At 47.8% G+C, this 26,077-nt stretch overlaps 1 long non-coding RNA gene across 3 annotated transcripts in view; it reads right to left on the minus strand.

Moving 5' to 3' along the window:
• Window positions 1-26,077, minus strand: part of LOC137536004 (uncharacterized) — a 248,648-nt gene that overhangs the window by 193,063 nt on the left and 29,508 nt on the right. Inside the window, exon 3 of one of the 3 annotated variants that reach the window (XR_011024494.1) lies at window positions 24,773-24,896. The exons of the other annotated variants lie outside the window; for them this stretch is intronic. This is a non-coding gene — a long non-coding RNA (uncharacterized lncRNA). Of the gene's footprint in view, window positions 1-24,772; window positions 24,897-26,077 lie in introns of those variants that run through there. 3 annotated transcript variants of the gene reach the window in all.

Below are 26,077 nucleotides of genomic sequence, written 5' to 3' on the forward strand. Positions count from 1 at the left end.
GGGTTCCGTTGAGCGTAGAGCGCCGCGCCGAAAAATGGGTGTGGCCATGGACCAGAATGCGGGTGTGGCCACAGGTGGAGACAAATTTACATGAATTTAGCAATGTGGGATATTAGATTAGGACAGTGGTGGTGAGCCTTTTGGAGGCCGAGTGTCCAAACTGCAACCCAAAAGTCACTTATCTATCGCAAAGTGGCAACAGCAATTTAAACTACATACAAAGGTTTTAACTCATACATGAACATTATGGAAAATCCAAGTTGAAAATAAACTGGGAAGATAAACAATTTCATCCATCCTACTCCTGAAAAATGTGGGGTTTTTTAGAACCTCCCAGTTTTATTTTCCGTTTTAAAAAGCTAAAAAAGTAGGTTTAACGCTATTGTTTCATGATGACGATTCAGCTTTTCCATAGTCTTGCAGTTCGCAATCATGTGACCCCCAACAAGACAAATTCAGCAATCATGAGGCCCCCAACAAGACAAATTCAGCAATCTTAAGGCCCCAAACAAGACAAAATCAGCAATCTTGAGGCCCCCAACAAGACAAAATCAGCAATCTTGAGGCCCCCAACAAGACAAATTCAGCAATCGTGATGCCCCCAACAAGACAAATTCAGCAATCATGAGGCCCCCAACACGACAAATTCAGCAGTCATGAGGCACATAAATAGAGAGCATTTCACATAAATAGGCAGAAGATAGTGAGAGGTGCCCCCCCCAGTAAGTGACAGGTGTCCCCCCAGTTAGATAGTGACAGGTGTCCCCCCAGTTAGTGACAGATGTCCCCCCAGTTAGATAGTGACAGGTGCCCCCCAGTTAGATAGTGACAGGTGCCCCCCAGTTAGAGAGTGACAGGTGCCCCCCAGTTAGAGAGTGACAGGTGCCCCCAGTTAGAGAGTGACAGGTGCCCCCCAGTTAGAGAGTGACAGGTGTCCCCAAGTTAGAGAGTGACAGGTGCCCCCCATTGAGAGTGACAGGTGTTCCCCCAGTGAGAGTGACAGGTGTTCCCCCAGTGAGAGTGACAGGTGCCCCCCAGTGAGAGTGACAGGTGCCCCCCAGTGAGAGTGACAGGTGCCCCCCAGTGAGAGTGACAGGTGCCCCCCAGTGAGAGTGACAGGTGCCCCCCAGTTAGATAGTGACAGGTGCCCCCCAGTTAGAGAGTGACAGGTGCCCCCCAGTTAGAGAGTGACAGGTGCCCCCCAAGTTAGAGAGTGACAGGTGCCCCCCAGTGAGAGTGACAGGTTTCCCCCAGTGAGAGTGACAGGTGTTCCCCCAGTGAGAGTGGCAGGTGCCCCCCAGTGAGAGTGGCAGGTGCCCCCCAGTGAGAGTGATAGGTGCCCCCCAGTGAGAGTGACAGGTGCCCCCCAGTGAGAGTGACAGGTGCCCCCCAGTGAGAGTGACAGATGCCCCCCAGTGAGAGTGACAGGTGCCCCCCAGTGAGAGTGACAGGTGCCCCCCAGTGAGAGTGACAGGCGTTTCCCCCATTGCCTCGCCCGTTACCTCTCTCCTGTGCCCCGCTGCCGCTGCCTCACAGCTCACTAGCTCAGACCTCACAGATCGCGGTGACTGAAACAAGCAGAGCGCGCGCATAACACCCGCGCGGCAGAACGTCACATGCGGAAGTGACTGATTTTACTTCCGCATGTGACGTACTCCGTGCGGGTAATATGCGCACTCTGTTAGCCTCAGTCGCCGAGATCTGTGAGGTCTGAGCTAGTGAGCTGTGAGGCAGCGGGGACACAGGAGAGGCCACACAAGAGGGAGCAGGCATGGTGCCCATAGCGCACGCCATGCCTGCATCCCGGGGAGAGGAGCGGGCCGCAACAGGAGGCCTGGCGGGCCGGATGCGGCCCGCGGGCCGCCAGTTGGACAGCACTGCTCTACACAGTATATTCTATGGAGCTGCACTCCCCGTCAGATAAAATCTTTGCAAGATGCTGCACACAAAGATGCCCGTACACACTTCCTGCAATAGATCCATTCCTGCAAAATGCATTCATAGTCTATGAGATCTGCAGATCCTCATACACACCTTGTTTAACAGACATTCATCTGCAGATCAGATCCACCAGGATGGATCTTCAGATCTGCAGATGATTGTCTGATCTGCAGTTGAATGTCTGTTAAACAAGGTGTGTATGATGATCTGCAGATATCATAGACTATGAATGCATTTTGCAGGAACAGATCTTTTGCAGATACTGATCTTTTGAATGTGTACAGCATTTTTGTGTGCAGCATCTTGCAAAGATTTCTATCTGATGGGGAGTTCAGCTCAATAGAATAGACTGTGAAGGTATGGCTCTCATACTACATGGAATGGGGTAAAATTGATCTGTGATCTTTCATTTTCCAAAGACTATGGTCTGATGTGTGTACGCACCTAAAGTCAGAGGGTGGAGAAACACAAGAAAGTTAATGGTGAATACATTAAGTACCCACTGGGCCCCTAATGCTCCAGGGCCTCATAGCAGCTGCTATGGCTATTGCTATTCCCCTGGTTTAACCTCTTCTGGACTGTGCTAATTGAAATCTATGCCCTGTTTGGGACCTGTTAGCCCAGCCAGGGAGAAGATTTCATTTAGCCCGTCACACGCTCTGCTGCCGCTAAAGCCCACTCACCCTACTGTTGGTATGGCAGCAAAGGCACCTGACCAGCTCACAATGCTCTGCTATCACAGCAATGGCAGAGTGATTGGGCTTTAGTGAAAGGAGAGCAGTGGATCCGCGTGGGTGACATTGGTAGGCCCCTGGATTTTTGTACCAGTGGCTGGAAAGTGTACTGGTGAAGGGCTCTGACACAGGAGTCCGAATCTCAGCTCTTCCTGTTCAGTAAGCCAGCGCCTATTCAGTGAAGAGATCTTAGGCAAGACTCCCTAGATTGCACCATTGCAACTCTGGAACTTGTCTTGTCTGTAGTGGTTCATCAATCAGGCAGAACAGTTTTATTAGCCATCAACTAGCCATTCAAATCTGATTAGTATAGATGGTAGATGCAATGCGCGCTTACATGCGGCGGTGGTCACATGGGTGGGAGGGGAAGGAGGGTTGTGAGGGAGGCCTAAAGCCTGTTATATTAACGGCTTAGGTCTACTAGTTGTAGTACAATCTCTTATATAAGCTGTAGTCTGCAGCAATGCTTAGCTTACAAGATAAAGAATTACACACACAGTGTTTCTCTCCCCCCCCCCCCCCCCCCTTTGCTTGTAGTTGAGTTGTCACACACAAGCTGGGGGCAGGTATGATTTGTCTGTGATCTGTCTACACAGGAGCAGCTTGCTAGCAAGTGAGGTTTAAACCATGCCAGCCAACTAGCCAAGTACATCTGTAGGCAACTTTTCTTCAATAATAGCACCATCACCAAAAAAATGTCTAAAGCTTGCCATACAAACCTCAATTTTGATCAACCAAATGGGCCCCACCAGCCAGCCATCGTGCCCCCGCGCCCAACATTTGAAGCTGGAGCCGCCACTGCCACCAGCACGTGCACAAAACTTACATACGATGTGACAGCCCCACTGAAAATCATTGGGCTGTTTCCACCTATCTACCTAACGTGGGAAAACGCACACACTCGTGTCCATAAAAATAATTTGATGCCTAGGCGACGTGTTCGCTCCTTCTTACATAGTGTCGCCCCCCCCCCCCCCCCACTACATACTCATATCTCGGGGAGAGGAGCTTGTGCATCATCTGGAATGCCGTATCGCACCAGGACCTGCTGGTCCCTATTGGAAATAGGCCCCTAAAAATATACACATTTCCTGATCCTCCTTGGGCATTGGGTTCACTTTACGCTTTTTTTTGGGGGGGGGGGAAGTTCACACCTACCTAATGTGACACTGAAGTGAAAAAAGAACTTGTGATATAATGAATTGTACATGTAGTACGGATAAGGAATAGAACATTAGTAGCAAAGAAACTAGCCTCATGTTATTATTTTCAGTTATATAGCAATTTTTATAGCAATGCATCATGTTATCATATTTGCAGTTTGCTTTGTCTTATAGTTTAAAATACAGAGTGTGGTTTGCAGAGCTAATGACCTTCTGAACGTCTCTTCTCACTGAACCTAGGGATGATCACAGATATGCAAAGTTAATGCAAATGTATGCACATTTTTATGCAAATATATGCAGCTTGAAAATGGACCAATCAATTTAAACCTGGGTGTAAATTAATTGGTCAATTTTCAAACTGCATACATTTGCATAAATATGTGCATAATTTCAGAACAATTTGCATCTCATTAATCATCCCTAACTGAACCTTATCTTAAGCTGTCTGTCACTGTTTCTCTGATGTATAGTGCTCCATAAATCAGCGACCAATTTGGTCATGGAGCTCAGAGAAGCTCTTTTGCATGGATAACAACTAAAGTTTCTTAACTCTTTCTGTACTGGAAACAATCTATGACTTGTTTCTTTGCTATTAATGTTCTATTTATTAGCTGTACTACACATACAATTCATTATTTCATAAGTTTATTTTCACTTCAGATTCCCTTTAAAGTGAACCAGAGACGAAGCACCCTCATGTATTTTACCATATATATCAGTGGGAACATTAGAGAAAACACCTACCCTGCTCTCATTATAGCAGAACCAGAAGGGGGCAGGCTTGGGCTTGAAAAGACATCAGAGAAGATAGACTCAGCTATAATGATTCCTGAGCAAAGCCAGACTGAATTCTCAGTGGGGGTTTTTTTTAGGGCTGATTAGAAGCAGGCTGAGCAGTGAAGAATGAAACAGAGATCAGGGTAGGTGTTTTCTCTAATGTTCCCACTGATATACAGTATATGGTAAAATACATGAGGGTGCTTCGTCTCTGGTTCACTTTAAAGCCTAAGTTCTCAACATGTGGGGGTGTAACCCTCTAAAAGAGGGTCACAGATTGTGTTAATGCATTTCAATGTGTAAGGTGAACTTGGCATTCAAGGCGGAAATTCTCCATAGAAATCAGCATGGTGGAACTAAAAAGGCGCATGGAGAGGGAAGCTTAAAGAAAACCTGTACTGAAAAAAAGTTCCCCTGGGGGGTACTCACCTCAGTAGGGGGAAGCCTCTGGACCCTATTGAGGCTTCCCCCGTCCTCCTGTGTCCCACGGCGGTCTCGCTGCAGCCCCTGGAATGCACAGGTGACAAATCCGACAGCCTGTGCAATATTTACCTTTTCAGGCTCCAGCGCGGGCACTGTTGCGGCTCTTCTGACGGAGATAGGCGAAAATAGCCGATCTCCGTCAGGTCTGGTCTACTGCGCAGGCGCAGGAGACTTGCGCCTGCGCAGTAGAGCAGCCCGACGGAGATCGGCTATTTTCACCTATCTCCATGGGAAGAGCGGATACTGCGTCTGCGCTAGAGCCAAAAGGTAAATATTTACATCGCCGACGCTCCGGGAGCATTTTCTCCGCTACCGTGAGACCGAGGTGGACGTGGGGAGCCTCAACAGGATCCGGAGGCTTCCCTCTCCAGAGGTGAGTACCCCCCAGGGGAGTTTTTTCATTACAGATTTTATTTAAAGTGAACCTCAGGACTAAAAATCTACTCAGATCTACTAAGCAGAACTGAAAAGGCTTGGTGTTTCTTTAAGGGCTCGTTTCCACTATAGCGAATCCGCATGCGTCCAACGGATGCGGATTCGCACATGTAATGCAAGTGGATGGGCCTGTTTCCACTGTAGCGTTGTTGAGGTGCGTTTTTTTCAGCGGTGAAAAAATGCACAAAAGAGCCGCAGAATTCGCCTGCGAGTGGAATGCATGCGAATCGCAGGCAATGTATTTAATAGGGAAATCGCATGCATTTTTCTTACGCGTTTTTTTACGCGATTACGCATGCGATTCCGCATAGGAACCAATTAAATGAACACAGGCAGTGACATGGTTAAAAACGCTTCAAGTAAAAAAAGAAAAAAGAGACTGGCACTGCGGTCGTGGGGTCTATTTGGGGATTATTCTCTGGAGGGGTCAATCTGGATCCGGGTAATCAGGGTATTTGCCTCCTGTGTGCTCTGGATGCTGAAGATAACATCAAACATATACATAAAATGAAGAGATAGATTCATCCGGCACTACATCTGAAGGTTAAGCAGTAGCTGCTCTCCGTGCGCACGGAGCCTCAGAAGAAGCTCATTTGAGCGAAACAGCTGTCAGGCGGACCGCTGCTCCCACACTGCCCCACAGCAAGTATCCATAGGGTATGTTTTTTATCCGTACATTTGTAATGTTTATGGACTTGTTTGTACGACCAGCAACACAGATACAATAAAGAGCAGCTACTGCTTAACCTTCAGATGTAGTGCCGGATGAATCTATCTCTTCATTTTATGTATATGGTTAAAAACGCATATAGCCTAACCGCATGCGTAATCACGTAAAATAACGCGTAAAAAAACGCACCTGCATGCGATTTCATCAGTGGTGGAATCCAGGCGATTCCGCACCGCAATAGTGGAAACGAGCCCTAACAGTTTCACAGCATCAGAACTTTGTTTTTCTTACCAAAGCATCATTTTTAGCTGAATTTTTAGCTAAGCTCCACCCATCACAGAAAACTGCCTGAGCTTTTTTCCCTGATGCTGTGCAAAGCATGATGAAATTTCCTATGTTGTTGTTCACATTGCCGAGCAACTGGGAGGGGTGATCAGCACACAGGACAGTTGGAACTGTGTCTCATGCTCCGTCACCTCCTTTCAACCAAAAAGATGGCTGCCCTCATGAAATCAAAAATGTGCCTGTTCTTTTAAAACAGGGTGGGTAAGAGATTATATTACCTATCTATTTTAATTAACATAATTAATGTAACTTAAAGACAGTATGTTTGTTTAGGCTGAAGTTCCTCTTTAAGCATCTGAACGGCTGCATAGACTGGTTGCTAGGTGACCATGTAAGCAAAGCAGTGGAAGTTTCTGGAAGCCCTGCTCGGCTGGTCAGAAACAACAGCGGAGGCGCAGAAGGAGCAGGGCGCGCAAGACATGGCCAGAGGGAACTGGTTTTAACCAGTTTTCCCACAGAGCGCCAAGTCAGTCAGGGGAGCGCTCTGAGAGAGGAAGAATGTGGCGGTGACTGGGAGAAGAGGCTGGGGAGAACAGACCGCAGCAGTCACCCCATGAGTCAAGGAGGGGACCCGGTGGAGATCCAGTGACCACCAGCAGAGAAAGGAGGGCAGTGGCAGCAAGGCCAGACAGTTACCGGAGGCCTAAGGCATACCTCCCAACATTTTAAAATAGGAAACCGGGACACTGGCCACACCCCTAACCACACCCCCTAACCACACCCCCAACACACGCCTACCATCGTTTTTTTAAGATTTTTCTTTTAATTAATTTTTATGCCCTTATATTTTTTTTTTTACCAAATATAGCCTCATACACCCTGCCCGTGGGTGGGGAGGAGGGTAAGGGTGCCCATGGGTGGGAAGGAGAGTGAGGATGGGTGCCACTGCAAAAAAAAAAATGATCGAGGCACCAGCCGCGCCTGTGATATGCGGGATGCCGGCCATAGCATTACCACCTCCCTCCCTCCTTCCCTTGAGATCTGCCCCCCCTGTGTCCCCGTTAGCAGAGTGCGCAGCGAGCGGAGCGGGCTGTCATTACCTGTGTCCATGCACGGGTACCGATGTCTGCATCCAGCTTCCTGCTTCCTGTGACGTCACAGGAAGCAGATTGAAGCTGGACATCGGTACCCGTGCATGGATGGACGCAGGTAATGACAGCCCGCTCCGCTCGCTGCGCACTCTGCTAACGGGGACACAGGGGGGGCAGATCTCAAGGGAAGGAGGGAGGGAGGTGGTAATGCTATGGCCGGCATCCCGCATATCACAGGCGCGGCTGGTGCCTCGATCATTTTTTTTTTATCCACTGCCCACTGCCGCCCGGGACTTGGGGGGCTCATACCGTGACAGCGGGAGAGCCCCCCCAAATCGTGACGGTCCCGACGAGATCGGGACGGTTGGGCCCTCTGCCTAAGGCAGTGTGTGCAGGCAAGATCTGAGCTAACATGGAGGGAGAGAGACTCTGGCAGTACAGATGAGTATGGGCCCTTGAGCCAGCTACAAGCCACAGTGTGTATTCAGAGAGGGGCCAGTGTTCAGTGGAGGTTTGCTGAGATAGAAAGATAGTTAACCAAAAGTACTGAAAAGGCATATCCTGATCAATGTGGTGTGACTAGAGACTGCCTGTGTGATAAAGCCTTAAAGAGACAGAGACATTGTGATGATAATTCAGTTATTGATGCAAGATCGTGCTGCACAGCCAAAGGAAAATAATCTGCTGCTGAATGTATTAACCTCCCTGCCGTTCTGATTCTATGCGGCGCACGGCTGCGGGAGGTTTTTTTTTGCGATTTTTTTTTTTTAGCATGTAGCCAGCCTAGCGCTAGCTACATGCTTCCCCCCTCCCTTTGGTATCCCGCCCACCCCTCCGATCCCCGCCGGCGCAAATACCCAACAGGAAATCCCGTTCTGAACAGGATTTCCTGTATGGGCTTCCCCCGTCGCCATGGCGATGATCGGACTGACGTCATTGACGTCAGAGGGAGTCTTGATCCACGCCAGGTGCAGGTGGTGCCCCAGAATAGATTGGCCAGGTGCAGGTGGTGCCCCAGAATAGATTGGCCAGGTGCAGGTGGTGCCCCAGAATAGATTAGCCAGGTGAAGGTGGTGCCCCAGTGTAGATTAGCCAGGTACAGATGGTGCCCCAGAATAGATTGGCCAGGTGCAGGTGGTGCCCCAGAATAGATTAGCCAGGTGCAGGTGGTGCCCCAGAATAGATTAGCCAGGTGCAGGCGGTGCCCCAGTGTAGATTAGCCAGGTGCAGGTGGTGCCCCAGAATAGATTAGCCAGGTGCAGGCGGTGCCCCAGTGTAGATTAGCCAGGTGCAGGTGGTGCCCCAGAATAGATTAGCCAGGTGCAGGCGGTGCCCCAGTGTAGATTAGCCAGGTGCAGGTGGTGCCCCAGAATAGATTAGCCAGGTGAAGGTGGTGCCCCAGTGTTGATTAGCAAGGTGCCCCAGAATTCACAAATGAGATAAAGACGGTGTCTATTTTTAATGCAAATCCATTCTCTTTTGTCCCCCTCTGTTCTGCCTATGCCTCTTTTGTCCCCCTCTGTGTCACCTCAGTTTGTGCCTAATTTGTCCCCCTCTGTGGCACCTCATCTCCCCGTAATAGCTATGTTCTCCTTGTGCCTCTTTTGATCCCCTTTGTGTCACCTCTGTTCCCCCTGTGCCTATTTTCTCCCTCTCTTTCCCCTGTGTCTCTTTTGTCCCCTTCTAGAGGATTGTGGATTATCCTCGGGTTCACAATTCCATACAATATTTGGTCCATTGGAAGGGATATGGGCTAGAGGAGAGGTCTTGGGTACCGGAGGCTCGCATGCATGCCGAGGAGTTAAAAAGAGAATTGCACAAGGCGCACCTCTTTCGACCTCATATTCGGGTTGGTCTTCAACCATCACAGGGCGTGGGGGGGGGGGGGGTTGAGGAACTCGCATGCACCGCAGGTTTCAATAAAGAAACGTGGAATGACCTTACCCCTCTCATACTGGCGGGGAGGTCAATTACATATGTGACTGCATTTATCTTTTTAGAAGCAGGGTATGGGCCAATAAATTGGGGACCCAATTTAGGTGACGGTTGTTTCAGCGCCAAATGTCGTGTAGGAACCCAAACCATGTCCCCTGGTGAAAAGCTCCATTCTATAGATCATCTCTTGTCTGCCTGTTTCTTTTGTGCCTGAAATGCTTTACCCAGGTTATTCTGGACCAGAGTCCATATCTCCTTTAGCAAACTTCTGAGACTTCCCCGATACCACCTGAAATGGTGAAAAGCCCGTGGAGGAGCTTTTCAGATTATTGTGTGCAAATTCCGCAAACGGCAGGAATTTGACCCAATCTGACTGGGCATCTGCCACATAGCACCTGAGGAATTGTTCCAGGGACTGGTTAACCCTTTCTGTCTGGCCATTGGTCTGTGGGTGGTAGCCTGAAGAGAACGATAGGTCCATGCCCAACTGACGACAAAAGGCTCTCCAAAATTTTGAAACAAATTGGACTCCCCGATCTGACCCTACATTCACCGGAATGCCATGCAGCCGGAAAACGTTTTGAATAAAGAGATCCGCTAACTCTTGGGCCGAGGGGAGTTCTTTCAGTGAGACAAAATGAGCCATCTTGCTGAACCTATCGACTACCACCCAAATGACCGTTTTTCCTTCTGACCTGGGAAGTTCACCCACAAAATCCATGGACAAGTGGGTCCAAGGTTCGTTTGGTACTGGTAGGGGTTGCAAAGTACCCACAGGTGCCTGGTGGGCGGGCTTGCTCCTGGCACAGACAGAGCACTCCCTCACAAACTCCTTACAGTCCAGTGCCAAAGAAGGCCACCATACACATCGGGCTAGCAAATCCTGAGTTCGGGCTGCCCCAGGATGCCCAGCATTCTTATGACAGTGAAATAATTGTAATAGTTGGAGGCGGAAATGAAGTGGAACAAACATAACCCCCTCAGGTTTCCCCTCAGGAATGTCCTGCTGATAGGCACCCAGCATAACAGCCCAGTTCTCCCACGAATCAGTAGCTGCCAAAACTACTTTCTGTGGTAATATGGTCTCCGGAACTGACCTTTGCACTGTTTCCGGTTCAAAGCACCTAGAGAGCGCATCAGCCTTGACATTTTTGCTACCTGGTGTAAACATAATCACAAATCTGAACCTAGAAAAAAATAAAGACCAACAAGCTTGTCAGAGGCTGAGCCTCTTGGCTCCTTCAATGTACTCCAAGTTCTTGTGGTCTGTGTAGACCGTGATAGTGTGTTCTGCCCCCTCCAGCCAATGGCGCCACTCCTTAAAGGCCAACTTAATGGCCAACAACTCCCAATTACCAATATCGTAGTTTCTCTCAGCAGGAGAGAATCTACGGGAAAAGAAGGCACATGGGTGCAGTTTACCCTGAAGACCTGAACGCTGAGACAGTACAGCTCCAACTCCAATTTCTGATGCATCTACCTCCAGAATGAAAGGAAGAGTTACATCTACGTGTCTCAGAATGGGTGCAGAGCAGAATAATTTCTTCAGGGTATCGAAGGCTGCCTGGGCCTCCGACGTCCAATGATATGGATCAGCCCCCTTCTTGGTAAGACTGGTAAAGGGGGCCACTACCGAGGAAAACCCCTTGATGAATTTCCTGTGGTAGTTGGCAAAGCCAAGAAATCTCTGAAGTGCCTTCAAGCCCACCGGTTGAGGCCACTCCAGGACAGCAGAGACCTTTTCTGGATCCATAAAGAGACCTGAAGTGGAAATAATGTACCCCAGAAAAGGAATCTTAGTGACTTCAAAGAGGCACTTCTCTAGTTTTGCATACAGCGAATTCTGTCTTAATTTCTTTAACACAAACTTGACATGCTTACGATGGGTTCGGTAAGGTTTGGGGAAAAAAATCAGTGTATCATCTAGATAAACTAGCACAAATTTCCCCAGCACCTCCCTAAAGACCTCGTTGATCAACTCCTGGAAGACGGCAAGGGTGTTACACAACCCAAAGGGCATAACTAGATATTCGTAATGCACGTCAGGCGTGTTGAAGGCCGTCTTCCATTCGTCACCATCCCTGATGCGTATCAGGTTGTATACCCCACATAAGTCCAATTTTGAAAAAATACTGGCATTGGTAACCTGAGCAAAAAGATCGTCTATCAGAGGCAAGGGATAGCGATTCTTTACGGTGATTTGTTTAGACCTCGGTAATCAATACAAGGCCTAAGACCACCGTCTTTCTTTTGTATGAAAAAAAACCCTGCCCCAGCCGGAGACCGGGAGGGACGGATGAAACCCTTTGTCAGATTTTCTTTAATGTTCTCCCGCATTGCCAGTTTTTCAGGCCCTGACAAATTATAGAGATGACCTCTAGGGGGCATACAACCAGATCTTAAGTCTATGGGACAGTCGAAACTCCGATGAGGTGGAAGTTTATCAGCGGACCTAGGACAGAACACGTCAGCAAATTCAGCGTATTGTATCGGCACCCCTTTAACCTCTACCTTAGTGGCGCAAATAACAACTTTTCCCAAACAATGACGATGACAGTAAGACGACCAACTTTGTAACTGACCTGAAGCCCAGTCTATTTGCGGGGAGTGCAATTGCAACCAAAACATACCGAGGACAACGGTAGAGGTTGCCATGCGCAGTACAAGAAACTGTAGACTTTCTTTGTGTAAAACCCCTATCGTGCATGACAACATCGGGGTCTGAGAGAGGAGTTGTCTGTATTGTAATGGGGAGTCATCAACTGCGGTGACCACTACTTGTCGATCTAAAAAGTGTAATGGAATTCCCAGCCCTTTCACAAACTTGAAGTCTATAAAGTTGGCCGCAGAACCTGAGTCTATGAAGGCCTCAGTGCATGTGTTCTGATCTCCCTAGGAAATAGAACAAGGAAGGAGTAAGCGATTATTATTTAGAGGTAGAATCTGCTCGCCTAGGGTATTACCCCTAACTACACCTAGGCGGCAGCGTTTCCCGACTTCTTGGGGCAATTTTGTACAATGTGACCCTCCTCAGCACAATACAGGCACAGCCTCTCAGCCCTTCTGCGTTCCCTCTCTGCTTGTGTCAACCGGGAATGTCCGATCTGCATCGGCTCGTCTGTTGACGAGGTAAGTGAAGAGGCAGCATAGGAGAGAGACCTTACTGCAGTCTTCCCACGTGATTGACGCTGATAGCGTAACCGGCGGTCCACTCGCACGGCCAGCTCAATAGCAGCATCAATTGACTTAGGCTCAGGATGTCCCAACATCAATTCGGAGACTGCGTCTGACAGGCCTGAAAGGAAGCAATCCAACAACGCGTATGACCCCCACCTAGCCGACACAGCCCATTTTCTAAATTCTGCTGCATAGACCTCAACTGAATTCCGACCCTGCTTGAGAGTTTCCTCTCAGCAGTGATCGAAATATCCGGATCATCATATATTATGGCCATTGCCTTGAAAAATTCCTGAACTGAAGATAAGGCCTCATCTTCAGGTGGGAGACTATATGCCCAGGTCTGCGAGTCCCCTGACAATAGTGTCTTTATAAAAGTCACCCTTTGTTGCTTGGAACCTGATAAGGTAGGTCTCAATTCAAAATAGAACAACACTCGGTTGCGAAAGTTCTGAAAGTCCGCCCTATGCCCTGAAAATTTCTCAGGTACTGACATTTGAAGATCTGTGACAGAAGGGGATTGCATTGCGTTAACAGACGTTTGGAGGATCTGCACAGACCCAGATAGTTGAGTGATCTGGGTCTGTTGAGTATTAACCATCCCAATGAGGTTATTTACTGAGATGGTTAGAGCCTCAACCTGGCTGCGTAATGCGTCCATAATGTCTGGTCTGCTGCTCTGTGACAATCTGTCAGCTAGAGCAGTGTTCCCCAAACCTGTCCTCAAGGCCCACCAACAGTGCATGTTTTGTGGAAATCCACAGAGGTGGTTAATCAGCTCTGCTGCAACACTAAGTACCTCACCTGTGTATGTTTGTGGTTTCCTGCAAAACATGTACTGTTGGTGGGCCTTGAGGACAGGGTTGGGGAACACTGAGCTAGAGCACGGAGATCTGATTACGTGATTTTCTGCAGTACAACCACTAATGCAGTTATAAGAGCAAGGCAATCAGTATCTTCCTGATGGTAAATCAGCGGAAGGCTCCCTACTGATGTTAGGGCCTGAAACGATCAGACGAGATCAGTGTCACACCCAGCACCTTGATTATTGGGGATGCGCAGAATCACCAATAATACAAGGACAGACCCGATTATATAGCAATCTGCGGAATTGCTTATAATGCAGGCTGATCAAAACAGGGTAATCGACACACGAATAAATGCGGTAACAATAAATGCAGTAACAATTCACAACGTACTGGAAATATCCACCACACGGCGATTCCTCAGAGGTGTGGTTACCTCTGAATGGCAACCCCGTGTGTGAGATCCTCCAAAAGGGCAGAGGAGGAATCTCGGCCTCTAGCAGTAACGGTCTGCTAGGGCAAGCGTCTCGAAGAGGCAAGCCTCAGAGAGAACCCTACAGTGGGAGACGTTCCACTGAAGGGAGAAAGGTCAGACAGGCAGAGGTTCGGCAACAGTACAGGCAGCAAGGTACAGAGACGTGAGACGAGAGAATAGTCAGAAACCAAGCCAATAGTCGGTAATGGTGCGGGCTGGCAAGGTACAGAAACAGAAGGCTGATTCAGAGTCGGTAGACAGGCAGGGTCGGCAACTTGAATCAGATAGGCGGAAGTACAATAACAATTAGAGTAAAGGATAGTCAGGGATAGCCAGAGTCATACACAGGTAAATAATCATATACAATCCTAATCTGAGGTGTGAAGTCCTTGGTTTCGACACCTGGGATCTAGCCTAAGGTCTGAGCGCAAGCAAGTGCTATATGTAGCCAGAGAGCTGCCCAGCGCCGCCCCAGAGCCCCAGCCAATCCAAGGACCTGCTGGAGTCAGCTGACCGGCCTGGTCAGCTGACTCCCCTTCTGGAGGCATAAAGTTCCTGTCTCCTCGCGCGTGCACGCGTAAGGCGGAGACACTGAGACGGCGACGGAGCAGATGACCCCCCCAGGCAGCAACTGTTCGGCGGAGTCCGCCGAGCTCACGGACTCCGCCGCCTGCCCTACTCCGCCCGCCGGCAAGGATGTGGAGGCTCCCGCTTGTGATGCGGAACCCGCCGCCACGTGCATTCTGGCGGCGGTTTCGCTAGTTATTACATCAATTGTAAATTTCCCTCCTCTTTTTATTTTCTCTGAAGAGTAGCAACATGGGGGTCTCAAAACAACTCCCAAATGACCTGAAGACAAAGATTATTCACCATAATGGTTTAGGGGAAGGATACAGAAAGCTGTCTTTGAGATTTCAGCTGTCTGTTTCCACAGTTAGGACCATATTGAGGAAATGGAAGACCACAGGCTCAGTTCACGTTAAGGCTAGAAGTGGCAGACAAAGAAAAATCTCAGATAAAAAGAAGCGACGAATGGTAAGAACAGTCAGAGTCAGCCCACAGACCAGCACCAAAGACCTTCAACATCATCTTGCTGCAGATGGAGTCACTGGGCATCGTTCAACCATTCGGTGCACTTTACACAAGGAGATGCTGTATGCGAGAGTGATGCAGAGGAAGCCTTTTCTCCACCCACAGCACAAACAGAGCCGCTTGAGGCATGCTAAAGCACATTTGGACAAGCCAGCTTCATTGTGGAATGAGGTGCTGTGGACAGGGACGGATCTAGACCAAGTTGTGCCTGGGGCAAGGTCAAGTTTTGGCGCCTAAAGGTCAGGTTTTGGCGCCTAAACTGCCATTCCCCATCCAAATTTTGCCGCCTTTTTAAGAATTCAACAAACTGCGCCTGGGGCAAGAGACCCGCTTGCCCCCCCCCCCCCCCCCCCCCCCCCCAGATCCGTCCCTGGCTGTGGACTGATGAAACTAAAATTATTTGGGCATAACAAGGGGCGTTATGCATGGAGGAAAAAGAGCACAGCATTCCAAGAAAAACACGTGCTACCTACAGTAAAATATGGTGGTGGTTCCATAATGCTGTGGGGCTGTGTGGCCAGAGCAGGAACTGGGAATTTTGTCAAAGTTGAGGGATGCATGGATTCCACTCAGTATCAACAGATTCTGGAGACCGATGTCCAGGAATCAGTGACGAAGCTGAAGCTGCATCGGGGCTGGATCTTTCAACAAGACAACAACCCTAAACACTGCTCAAAATCCACTAAGGCATTCATGCAGAGGAACAAGTACAACGTTCTGGAATGGCCATCTCAGCCCCCAGACCTGAATATAATTGAAAATCTGTGGTGTGAGTTAGAGAGCTGTCCATGCTCGGAAGCCATCAAACTTGAATGAACTAGATTGTAAGCCTTTGGGCAGGGTCCTCCTCCTTTTGTGTCCTACCTGATCATGCACCTCCATTACTGTGAACCCATGCTATGCATCTGAGTGAACCTACCTTGCCTAATCTCCATGCTCCCCTCCAGTGACTGACTAAGCATTACCTTGTACTCCTACTGTGCTGTGTGATCTGGTTTTCTTGTATTCCTGTATTGTCATATTGCTGTTTGTCACCCCTAAATATTGTCTGTAACCTAAATTAATGTTCAGCGCTGCGTAATATGTTGGCGCTTTATAAATACAATAAATAAATAAATAATAAATAAACTAGAGATGTTTTGTAAAGAGGAATGGTCCAAAATACCTTCAACCAGAAACCAGACTCTCATTGAAACCTATAGGAAGCGTTAAGAGGCTGTAATTTCTGCAAAAGGAGGATCTACTAAATATTGATTTCATTTCTTTTTTGTGGTGCCCAAATTTAATTTAAACAATTATTGGACACTTTCTGTAAATCCAATAAACTTCATTTCACTTCTCAAATATCACTGTGTGTGTCTCCTATATGATATATTTAACTGACATCTTTTATCGTAACAACCAACGATTTATACTGGAAAATCATGAAAATTAACAAGGTTGCCCAAACTTTCGCACCCCACTGTATTTTTAGAGCAGAGCAACTTTTAAATGTTTACAAGAAAGCAAAGTTGCGAGGAACTTCACAAGACCTGGATTTCAGACGGAAGGCTCTTTGATGCAGAGGGCGAAATGTGGGCTGATCATTTCCATCCTGTAGCCGATATGATAAATTCTCTGCCCCACGAGGACGCACCTTCCTCCTTCCCGGCCCTCCAGTGATTTCCCCGCGGAAGGGGAAAATCGTTACCGTCAGATCGCAGAAAACTTCCCAAACCATCTCACATGCTCAAATGGCCATAAAGCATCCAGCGTGAGAGACGAACAAGCTTTTCATTTCCACCCTCTCTCCTCCCCAAACAAGAGGAATAAAAATGGATTATTTTTCAGAAGGTGGCAGCAGGTGATACAGCGGTGGAGCGTCCGCGCGCGGCGGGTGATGGATCGGCTTGCATCTAAGCTGGAGAATGGCGCCGATGCTGCAAGTCAGTGGAACAAGTACAGCACTTTATTATTTAGGAAACTTACAGAAGTCTGAGAAAGAAAGATATTGCTTAAAGTTAAACTCTACTTTTATTAAAAAAATTGCTATAAACATATATCACAGCCGCAGAAGTCTCTTTCTAATTTACTGTTATGAAAAAATATCTTTCCGTTTCAATTTGTAGCCAGCTACGCATTTCCCAAAGTGACTGTAAGCTCAAATTACTCTTTCTTGTAAGCCCAGAATCTGTATTCTCTAAGGAGTGTCGGCTGTTCAGAGATTTTTATCCTGCCGCAAGGGTTATTGGTTACATGGTGCAGGAGCCTTTGTTACTCATTTCTAACCAGTGGCGTATCTGTGTAAAATAGTGCCCATGGCAAACACTGAAACACACAAGCAGAAACCCCTCCCACACAACACACACAATCAGAAACCCCTCCCTCACATCACACAGAATTAGAAACCCCTCCCTCACAACACAATCATAAACCCTTCCCTCACAACACACACAATCATAAACCCTTCCCTCACAACACACAATCATAAACCCCTCCCTCACAACACACACAATCAGAAACCCCTCCCAAACAACACACACCATCAGAAACCCCTCCCTCACAACACACACCATCAGAAACCCCTCCAAAAACACACAGAATCAGAAACCCCTCCCTCACAACACACACCATCAGAAACCCCTCCCTCACAACACACACCATCAGAAACCCCTCCAAAAACACACAGAATCAGAAACCCCTCCCTCACAACACACACCATCAGAAACCCCTCCCTCACAACACACACAATCAGAAACCCCTACCAAACAACACACACAATCAGAAACCGCTCCCAAACAACACACACAATCAGAAACCCCTCCCTCATAACACACACAATCAGAAACCCTTCCCTCATAACACAAAGAATCAGAAACTCCTCCCTCACAACACACACAATCAGAAACCCTTCCCTCATAACACACACAATCAGAAACCCCTCCCTCACTACACACACAATCAGAAACCCTTCCCTCATAACACACAGAATCAGAAACTCCTCCCTCACAACACAATCATAAACCCTTCCCTCACAACACACACAATCATAAACCCTTCCCTCACAACACACACAATCATAAACCCCTCCCTCACAACACACACAATCAGAAACCCCTCCCAAACAACACACACCATCAGAAACCCCTCCCTCACAACACACACCATCAGAAACCCCTCCAAAACACACAGAATCAGAAACCCCTCCCTCACAACACACACCATCAGAAACCCCTCCCTCACAACACACACAATCAGAAACCCCTACCAAACAACACACACAATCAGAAACCGCTCCCAAACAACACACACAATCAGAAACCCCTCCCTCATAACACACACAATCAGAAACCCCTCCCTCACTACACACACAATCAGAAACCCTTCCCTCATAACACACACAATCAGAAACCCCTCCCTCACTACACACACAATCAGAAACCCTTCCCTCATAACACACAGAATCAGAAACTCCTCCCTCACAACACACACAATCAAAATCATACTTATCTAAAGAGAGAAAAGCCTCAGGATGCTATTAAGGCTTCCCTCCCTGTTGTGTTGTCCCTCCCTGCTACATTGTCAGTAATCCTATTAGGGCCGCGCAGCTCTTCTTCCTTCAGCGTGGCCGCACAATAACTGACCCAGCCCGCCCATGCATGTTCAGTAAGCCAGAGCCACGGGCTTCGTGGTACTGCGCATGCGCGGGTGGACTTGCATGGCTACTGCGCAGCATCGCTTCATGAGGAAGAGCTGCACAGCCCTGATGTGGAAAGGGGCCCACGCTCATCAGCAGGGTGCTTTAGATAACCTCTCTTAAGGTGTGTATTTGATTTTGATCCCAAGCTTCGGCTCAGGATCACTTTAACATGCATTCAAATGACATCAGGCTAGTTTTTCAGTATATATATATATATATATATATATATATATATATATATACATTTTTTCTTTTTTTTACTGTGTTTTAAATTAAAACAAGTAATTTTGAGTATAATCCCACTTTATAGCGGACCTGAACTCACTCTCTGCTCTAAAAGATAAGCAACAGCGTAATAACCTTTGCAGAAAAAACATTTCCTTGTTACAGCTTATAGAGCTTCTTCAGAAATGCTGCAGTGTACTTAATTCCTTGCATGCTGGGAGCACAGAAAAGGTTAACCTTCTGTGTTAACATATTAGCTGTAAACAAAATTGACAAGCACCCAAATGACTACAGGCGTGTGCTCTGCTGATATAGTCCTACAGCCCCTAATGCTGGGAATACACGGCTCAATTCTGAGCCATTTACATGGCTTGATAGATAATTTCCGACATGTCCGATCTCCCGCCTGATCGTTTCCGCGCTTGATTCTGCATGGAGGACAATGGGAAAAGATAAGAAAAACGAGCGGAAGATAAGAGAATCGCCTGCAGAATCGAGTGTGGCAAAACGATCGGGCGTGGAATCGAGCGGCAAAATCGAGCCGTGTATGCCCAGCATAAGACCCAAAATGTAAAGCGAGAGGTACATATTAGCTCACAACTCGACAGACTCTGCAGCTGACAGCTCATTCCTTGCTGAGAATGGAGAATTAGACAGGCTGTTCTCTATAAACTGGCACAGGGTGGATTTCTCTGTGTTCTCCTTCTCTCCTGTGTGTGTGTGGGGGGAGTGGGGGGGGGGGGTAAAAAGAAAAATTATAGATGTCATATAGATATTTTATAGCATTTTCCTTGACATGTCCTTAATCGTTAAAGTGTCACCAAGCAGTGCTGCCATTGCTGGCAGTGTAGCTTTTGTCAAGGTGTGTTTTGTTAACTCCAAAAACAACCACTGTGAGCGCTGAGCTGATGTTGGCCACAGGGAAGTATGGAGTGGCATGGAAGAGACCCTCAAGTAAGTATTACCTTGTGCTACTCTGCATTGCGGGAGGGGGTGGTGGGGTTTGTGTGTGTGCAATATTTTTTATGTATATATTTTTTTCTTTATTGGCTGGCTATATTGGGGGTCGGGGGAGGGGTCGCAGGGCCTTTGGACCAGGGGGCCATGCTATCTTGTTGCAGGGGGGCCCCCATACATTCTAGTTACGGCCCTGCTGGCCAGACACATTTTTATGCAGTGTGCCTATCGATGTGTCACTGCACAGAGAGGCGTGCACCCCATATGGTGTGTGAACAGTCCCTGAATGTGTTGTTTACCTTCTGATTATTACTAAGCTCTCAGATGGTGTGCTTAGATTTGTGCCTGAGATATAACAAGCGAAGTTATTCAGCATCAGCAGGTTTGGCGTGTGACTGCTTCCTGTCGCTGTGTTGCATAACTACAAAACTTAGAAACACAAAGCTCTGCAGATAATAAGTTCCCCTTCCCCAGTTATCAGAGCCGCCTTCCTCTCTGTCCCATATAAGTAGCGGAACAGACTAACCTCTCCACTCGCTAGCTCTTCTGTAAGCTCCCCCATTGTCAGTCGCACTCTGCCTGTCCCCGGCATCGTGGCTGAGATCCAGCTGCCGTGTTTGACGCGCTGTGCTCTCCCACCCCATGCTTGTTAGTGCCACTTAATGAACTCCTTGACGAGCCATTGACAGCTTTTTAAATGAGTTCAGAAGCTCCTAATTAACGGTCGGTATTGGCACCATATAATTATGTTATGTTGTACCAGTATGGAAATGTATTCCCTCTGAGCCGTGTGTGGGTTGCGAGGAAGGTCTCCACGACGCAGGAAGAAGCGAATAAAAATATTGCATATGGGCTTCAGTGGACAGACTGTAATTTAGCCGAGACCGAGGGAGAAACGGCTTTGCAGTGAAGTGTACCTGTCACATGAAAGCAGTAGCAGCAGATGTGTTTTGTGTACAAGGATTAAGACTTAGTGTGCCCCTAGGCCAAGTATGTTGTAGTTCCACTTACATGAGCAGCAGTCCCTTCCTATTCCATGTGCAGCCCCCTCTTCTTCCATGTGTATCATTCATTTATGCAGCCCTTCTTCTTTGAACAGCCACCTTGGGCATCAGTTTCCCTTTTTCATGTGTTTCTCCCTATTTTCAGCCTCCTCTTTCATATGTTGCAATCCCTTTTTCATGTCCAGATGCCCCCATTGGGCTGCATCTGCCTAATAGCCGGGCCTTTGTTGCCTTCCCAGAAATCTGGCTTTGTTTGTGTACATAGTATACAAAAAGCATTGAGACTTTGTATGAATAGCAGCACGCTGGGGCGGTTGCTAGGATCCTAAGGGCCTGAGCCCACTACCGCAGTTGTGTGCAGTCGTGTCCGCTTTTCAGTTACACATCAATTTTACAGATGCTGAAAAGCGGACACAACTGCGTTAGTGGGCTCAGGCCCTTAGCGATCTGGGGCAGTTTTGGGTATGCTAGATGGAAAATGGGTGTGGCCACCCTAGTTGGATGTCCCCCTACTATAGGTAGTAGCCAGATGTCCCCCGAGAATAGATAGCAAGACAACCCCCCAGTAAAAGTAGCCAGATGTTCCCTCAGTATTGGTAGCCAAGCGACCCCCCCCACTATAGGTAGCCAGATGACCCCCCAGTATATATAGCCAGCTGTCACTCCCCAGTATAGGTAGCCAGATGTCAAGAGATGTATGGCCACTTTAATTCCCCAAGGTTCATTCCCCCCCCCCCCCCACTTATGTCCACCAATTCGCCACCATTTCTACTAATCCCTCAAATATGCCCCTCTTCAATCTCTGATATTCCCTACTCTGTTACCAGACCACCATCACCCTCAGTCAGGTAACACATCTTTACTGACCTCCCTCCTGGCACCATGATCCCTGCCTCGCTAATGCTAATTTCCGAAAACCCTTCCTTCCCTCACTATTTTCACTCCAATTACCCCCCACCCCCACCCCTCTAACATCCATGCCTTTTTGGTGGCCAGTGGCAGTGCATCACTGCCTGCACACAACCCACTTTACTATAGTATGAAACCACATAGGCCACATCCATACTCAGTACTGACAGGTGGAAAAACCATTATGATTCGATCATAGTGAAAGAATCTGTCTGTAACAATTGATGCATGTATGGCCAGCTTTAGATTATGGTTTCTAATAACAAGATTGGAGAGAGGAGGGAGAAGGCAAAGCAGGTGGTTTTGCTGCACGGCGCTCAACACCGGTTACCCAAACCAGGAGCCCCATAGCAGCAATAATTTGCTGCACAGGGTAAGGGTAATTTGCGGCTCTGGTGATCGCTGTACCCCAAATTACACCTCCGTTAGAGTTGCGACGACTTGGAGGGGGAATAGTATTTAACGCGCCGTGTAGTTTAGTTGCAGCAGGAAGAGCAGTCATTCAGCGCTCCCGGCGCCAAACTCACCAGCAGCGTACAAATACTAAGGGCTCAGACACACTATAAGCAATTTTCTGAGCGCTTTTAGCAATGAGAGCTTTTTAACAAATGCTCAAATTGACTTACATTAAAATCATGGTAAAATCGCGATCACAGTAAAATCGCTCAGAAAAGTGTGTCTGAGCAGAGAAAGGGAGAAACGGTGAGGAGAGAAAAGCTGAAAGAGAGGGTAGAAGGTATTTGCCTCACCAGGATTGCACTTTTATTTAGCTTTCCTGTATGACACAAGAAGACACAAACACCCAGCACTAGGGGAAGAGGGAAACAGAGGTGAATGAGGGAGGGCTGGTGCACACTTAGAGCGATGTGAAAAGCGCTTGGCTAATGTTACCCTATGAGGGTGTTCCCACAGCAGTGTTGTGATTTTTTTCAAAATCACAAACATGTTGCATGTAGCATTATTTGTAGCAATTCATTCAAAAATCACTCTGAAAATCGCTTCGCAAATTGCTAGTGATTGCTATTGCGATTTTGGCGTGTGCTAGCCCAGAAAGAGGAGGAGTGGAGAGAAATTAAGAATAGCCTGAGATTGAGCAGAGAGCTTATCTGTATTGCAGTCTCACATCACACAGAGGCTACTTTCCTGTAATAGAACGCCTGTCCCTGCCGGTCTCTCACACAAGTCAGAAAGCAGCGCTCCTGGAGTCTAGGGACTGTCAAAAACTTTTCAACTTGTTTAACACCTTATCCACACATGCAGTCATTATAACTGGGAAGAGACCAGACAGATTTTTGCTCACGGACCCTCCAGGCAAGCTCTGCATCACCCTGTGTATATTTACCAGCTTGCCTGCCCTCTAATTGCACTTTTATCAGCTAGCCTAGTTTTTCACATTTTCTTACAACAACAAATCTGAATACACCAGACACTGACCAGACCTAAATCACTGAATGGAAGGCGGTCTGGGGGGAGGTCTCCTGGGACTGGGAGAACACTTCTCTGTGTTTTCTACCCAGTAAAACTGAGAACCAATGTAAATCAATGGCGGGCCAGTGTACACTTCAAGGTGTTTTTCCTATCCAGAAAAAACCCTGACAGCAGTGAAGCAAAGTGTGGATTTTCTATATTAGTAAATATAAAAAATGCCTGAGTTTTCCCACATACAGACACACATTGGGCCTGATTCACAAAGAGGTGCTAACAGTTAGCACGCTGGTGAAAAGCCCTTTATCACGTCTAAACTCAGTTTAGGCATGATAAGTTTAGGTGTGATAAGTTTAGGCGTGATAACTATAGCACCAACTGGGTTAGCACCGCAGTGCACAGCTAATCAAAAGTTTTGCGCTAGCAAAGTCTGGTGCACTTCGCATAGAGTTTAACCTCCCTGGCGTTCTGGACAAGCTAGGCTCGTCCAGAGACGCCGGAGGTCACCGCTCAGGCCCCGCTGGGCCGATTTGAACAATTTTTTTTTCAACTTTGCTTGCTGCGTGCCTTACCCGATCGCCGCCGCTCGCCGCCGATCTGCCGCTACCCGCCGCGATACAGGGCCCCCCAAGCCGAGACCCTGTGCGCTGCCTGGCCAATCAGTGCCAGGCAGCGCTGAGGGGTGGATCGGGTCTCCCTGTGACGTCACAACGTCGCCGACGCCGATGACGCCACAATGTTCATCGCCATGATGACGGGGGAAGCCCTCGAGGAAATCCCGTTCGGGCCATTGCGCCGGCGGCGAACAGAGGGTAGGGAGGGACGCCGCAGGGAGCGGGGAATCATGTAGCTAGTGCTAGGCTAGCTACATGAAAAAAAAATGTGCAAAAAACGTTCCCAGGGCCGCGGGAATCAGAACGCCAGGCAGGTTAATGGTGCTGCTTTGCGTGCGGGACTTTGCGCGTGATCTAAACTTATCACGCCTAAACTTATCACGCCTAAACTGGCTTTTCACCAGCGTGGTGCAATGGTTATCACGCCTAAAGTCTCTAACTGGGTTAGCACCGCTTTGTGAATCGAGCCCATGGTGTGTAAAAAACACATGCAGAAAAGTGCACACAGAAAACTGACAGAGGGCTGAGACACACCAGAAAAGCTCCCCAAATGCTAGAGGTTTCAAAAGCTCTTCCCAATGTAATGCTATGGGTTTTTTCTTCACAAAACCTCATCGCTCCAGTGTGCATAGACACATAGGATAACATTAGCAGGTTTCAAAAACTCAAAATGCTCAGAAAAACTCCTCTGGTGTGCACCAGGCCAGACAAGTGTTCTCCCAGCCAAAGCCTTTTAGCAGAGCAGTTTGTCTAAATGATGATGCTATCATGGAAGAAAAATTAACCACATGTGTACCTGTAGCCTTGGCCAGGTCTGACAGCTATGTTACAGAGAGCATTCCTGAAGACTTTGTTTTTTAAGGACCATAAAGAGTTACATCAATGGGGCAGTAAATCTTTATTGGGGCTGTCGGGCCCTTGACCTTTCACTAGATCAAAGCAACTGCCTGTGTTGCCTGGTGGATAATCCGGCTCTGGGCGTAGGTACAGACTGATGATAAAGCCAGCGAAATGGGCTGATAACACACATGTGAAAAAAAGAAAAAAAAACACATTCAAATGATCTTTTTTTTCTAGCAGATTCTAGCAACTCAAGGTTATTATGCTGATGACACAGAATTTTTGGACAACTGTGTCACACACAGGGCCGGATTTAAGACAAGGCCACATAGGCCACAGCCTAGGGCACCACAGAATCAAGGTAGGCAGCAGGCTATACCGGGGGTTGGTAATGGTCACCTGGCTACCTGTACTGGAGGGAGGGGGGTCATCAGGCTATCTATACAGAATATGGGGGAGAGCTTCTTATGCTAGAGGGAAAGGGAAAAGGAAGGGGGGGAGGAGTCATCAGGCTGCCTATACTGGAGGGAAAGGGGGTCATCAGGTTGTCTAAACTGAAGGAGTTGGGGGAAGGGTTATCTGTCTACCTATACTGCGGGAGGGGGGGGGGGAGTAATCTGGCTGCCTATAATAGATGTAAGGGTCAATGGGCTTTCTATACTGGAGGAAGGGAGAAGGGTTCTCTGGCTGCCTATACTGGTGTGTGTGTGTGTGTGTGTGTGGGGGGGGGGGGGTCATTTGGCTACCTAAACTGAAGGGGGGTGGCTGCTGACAGTGGCCTTGGGCGGTAAAGAGTACAAATCCGGCCCTGGACACAGATAACTATAAGTAAGTCAGCTGGATAGTGTACTGGTTAAAGAGGGATTGTCACCCACAAAATCAAATTCCATTTACCCAATGCTCTAATATGCAGCCTGCAAAAATGTATCTGTTGTAATAAATCTTATCTCAGTCAGCCAGGCTCTATTTTTGCCATTGCCAAAGTAAAGCAACCTTGTCATCACCCCTCCCACCTAGCTGTTCCTCACTGATTGGCTGAGGGCAGTTCAGTGAGCTGCTCAAATTCGATCTATGCTGTGTTCACATGTGTTTACAAAGCAAGCTAGCTGTGACAGAGCAGTTTCTAGGAGAAAAAAAGGTAAGCAAGGAAATAATAAAATTATCTTTATTTACTATATAGAATTCACTGAAATCAAAATGTGGACAGTATAATGCATCTGTTATGTAAGTAGAACAAGTATTTATCTACTCATAGATGTTTTTTTTCCCCCTGGAATAGTATGGCTGACCCTGCTGCTTTAAAGCTGTTGCCTTTGATGTAGGGCTTGAGCCTTTGACCAAGGTATGAATCCGGTTC

The sequence above is a fragment of the Hyperolius riggenbachi genome, chromosome 10, assembly GCF_040937935.1.
Source record: "Hyperolius riggenbachi isolate aHypRig1 chromosome 10, aHypRig1.pri, whole genome shotgun sequence".
Classification (NCBI taxonomy): domain Eukaryota; kingdom Metazoa; phylum Chordata; class Amphibia; order Anura; family Hyperoliidae; genus Hyperolius; species Hyperolius riggenbachi.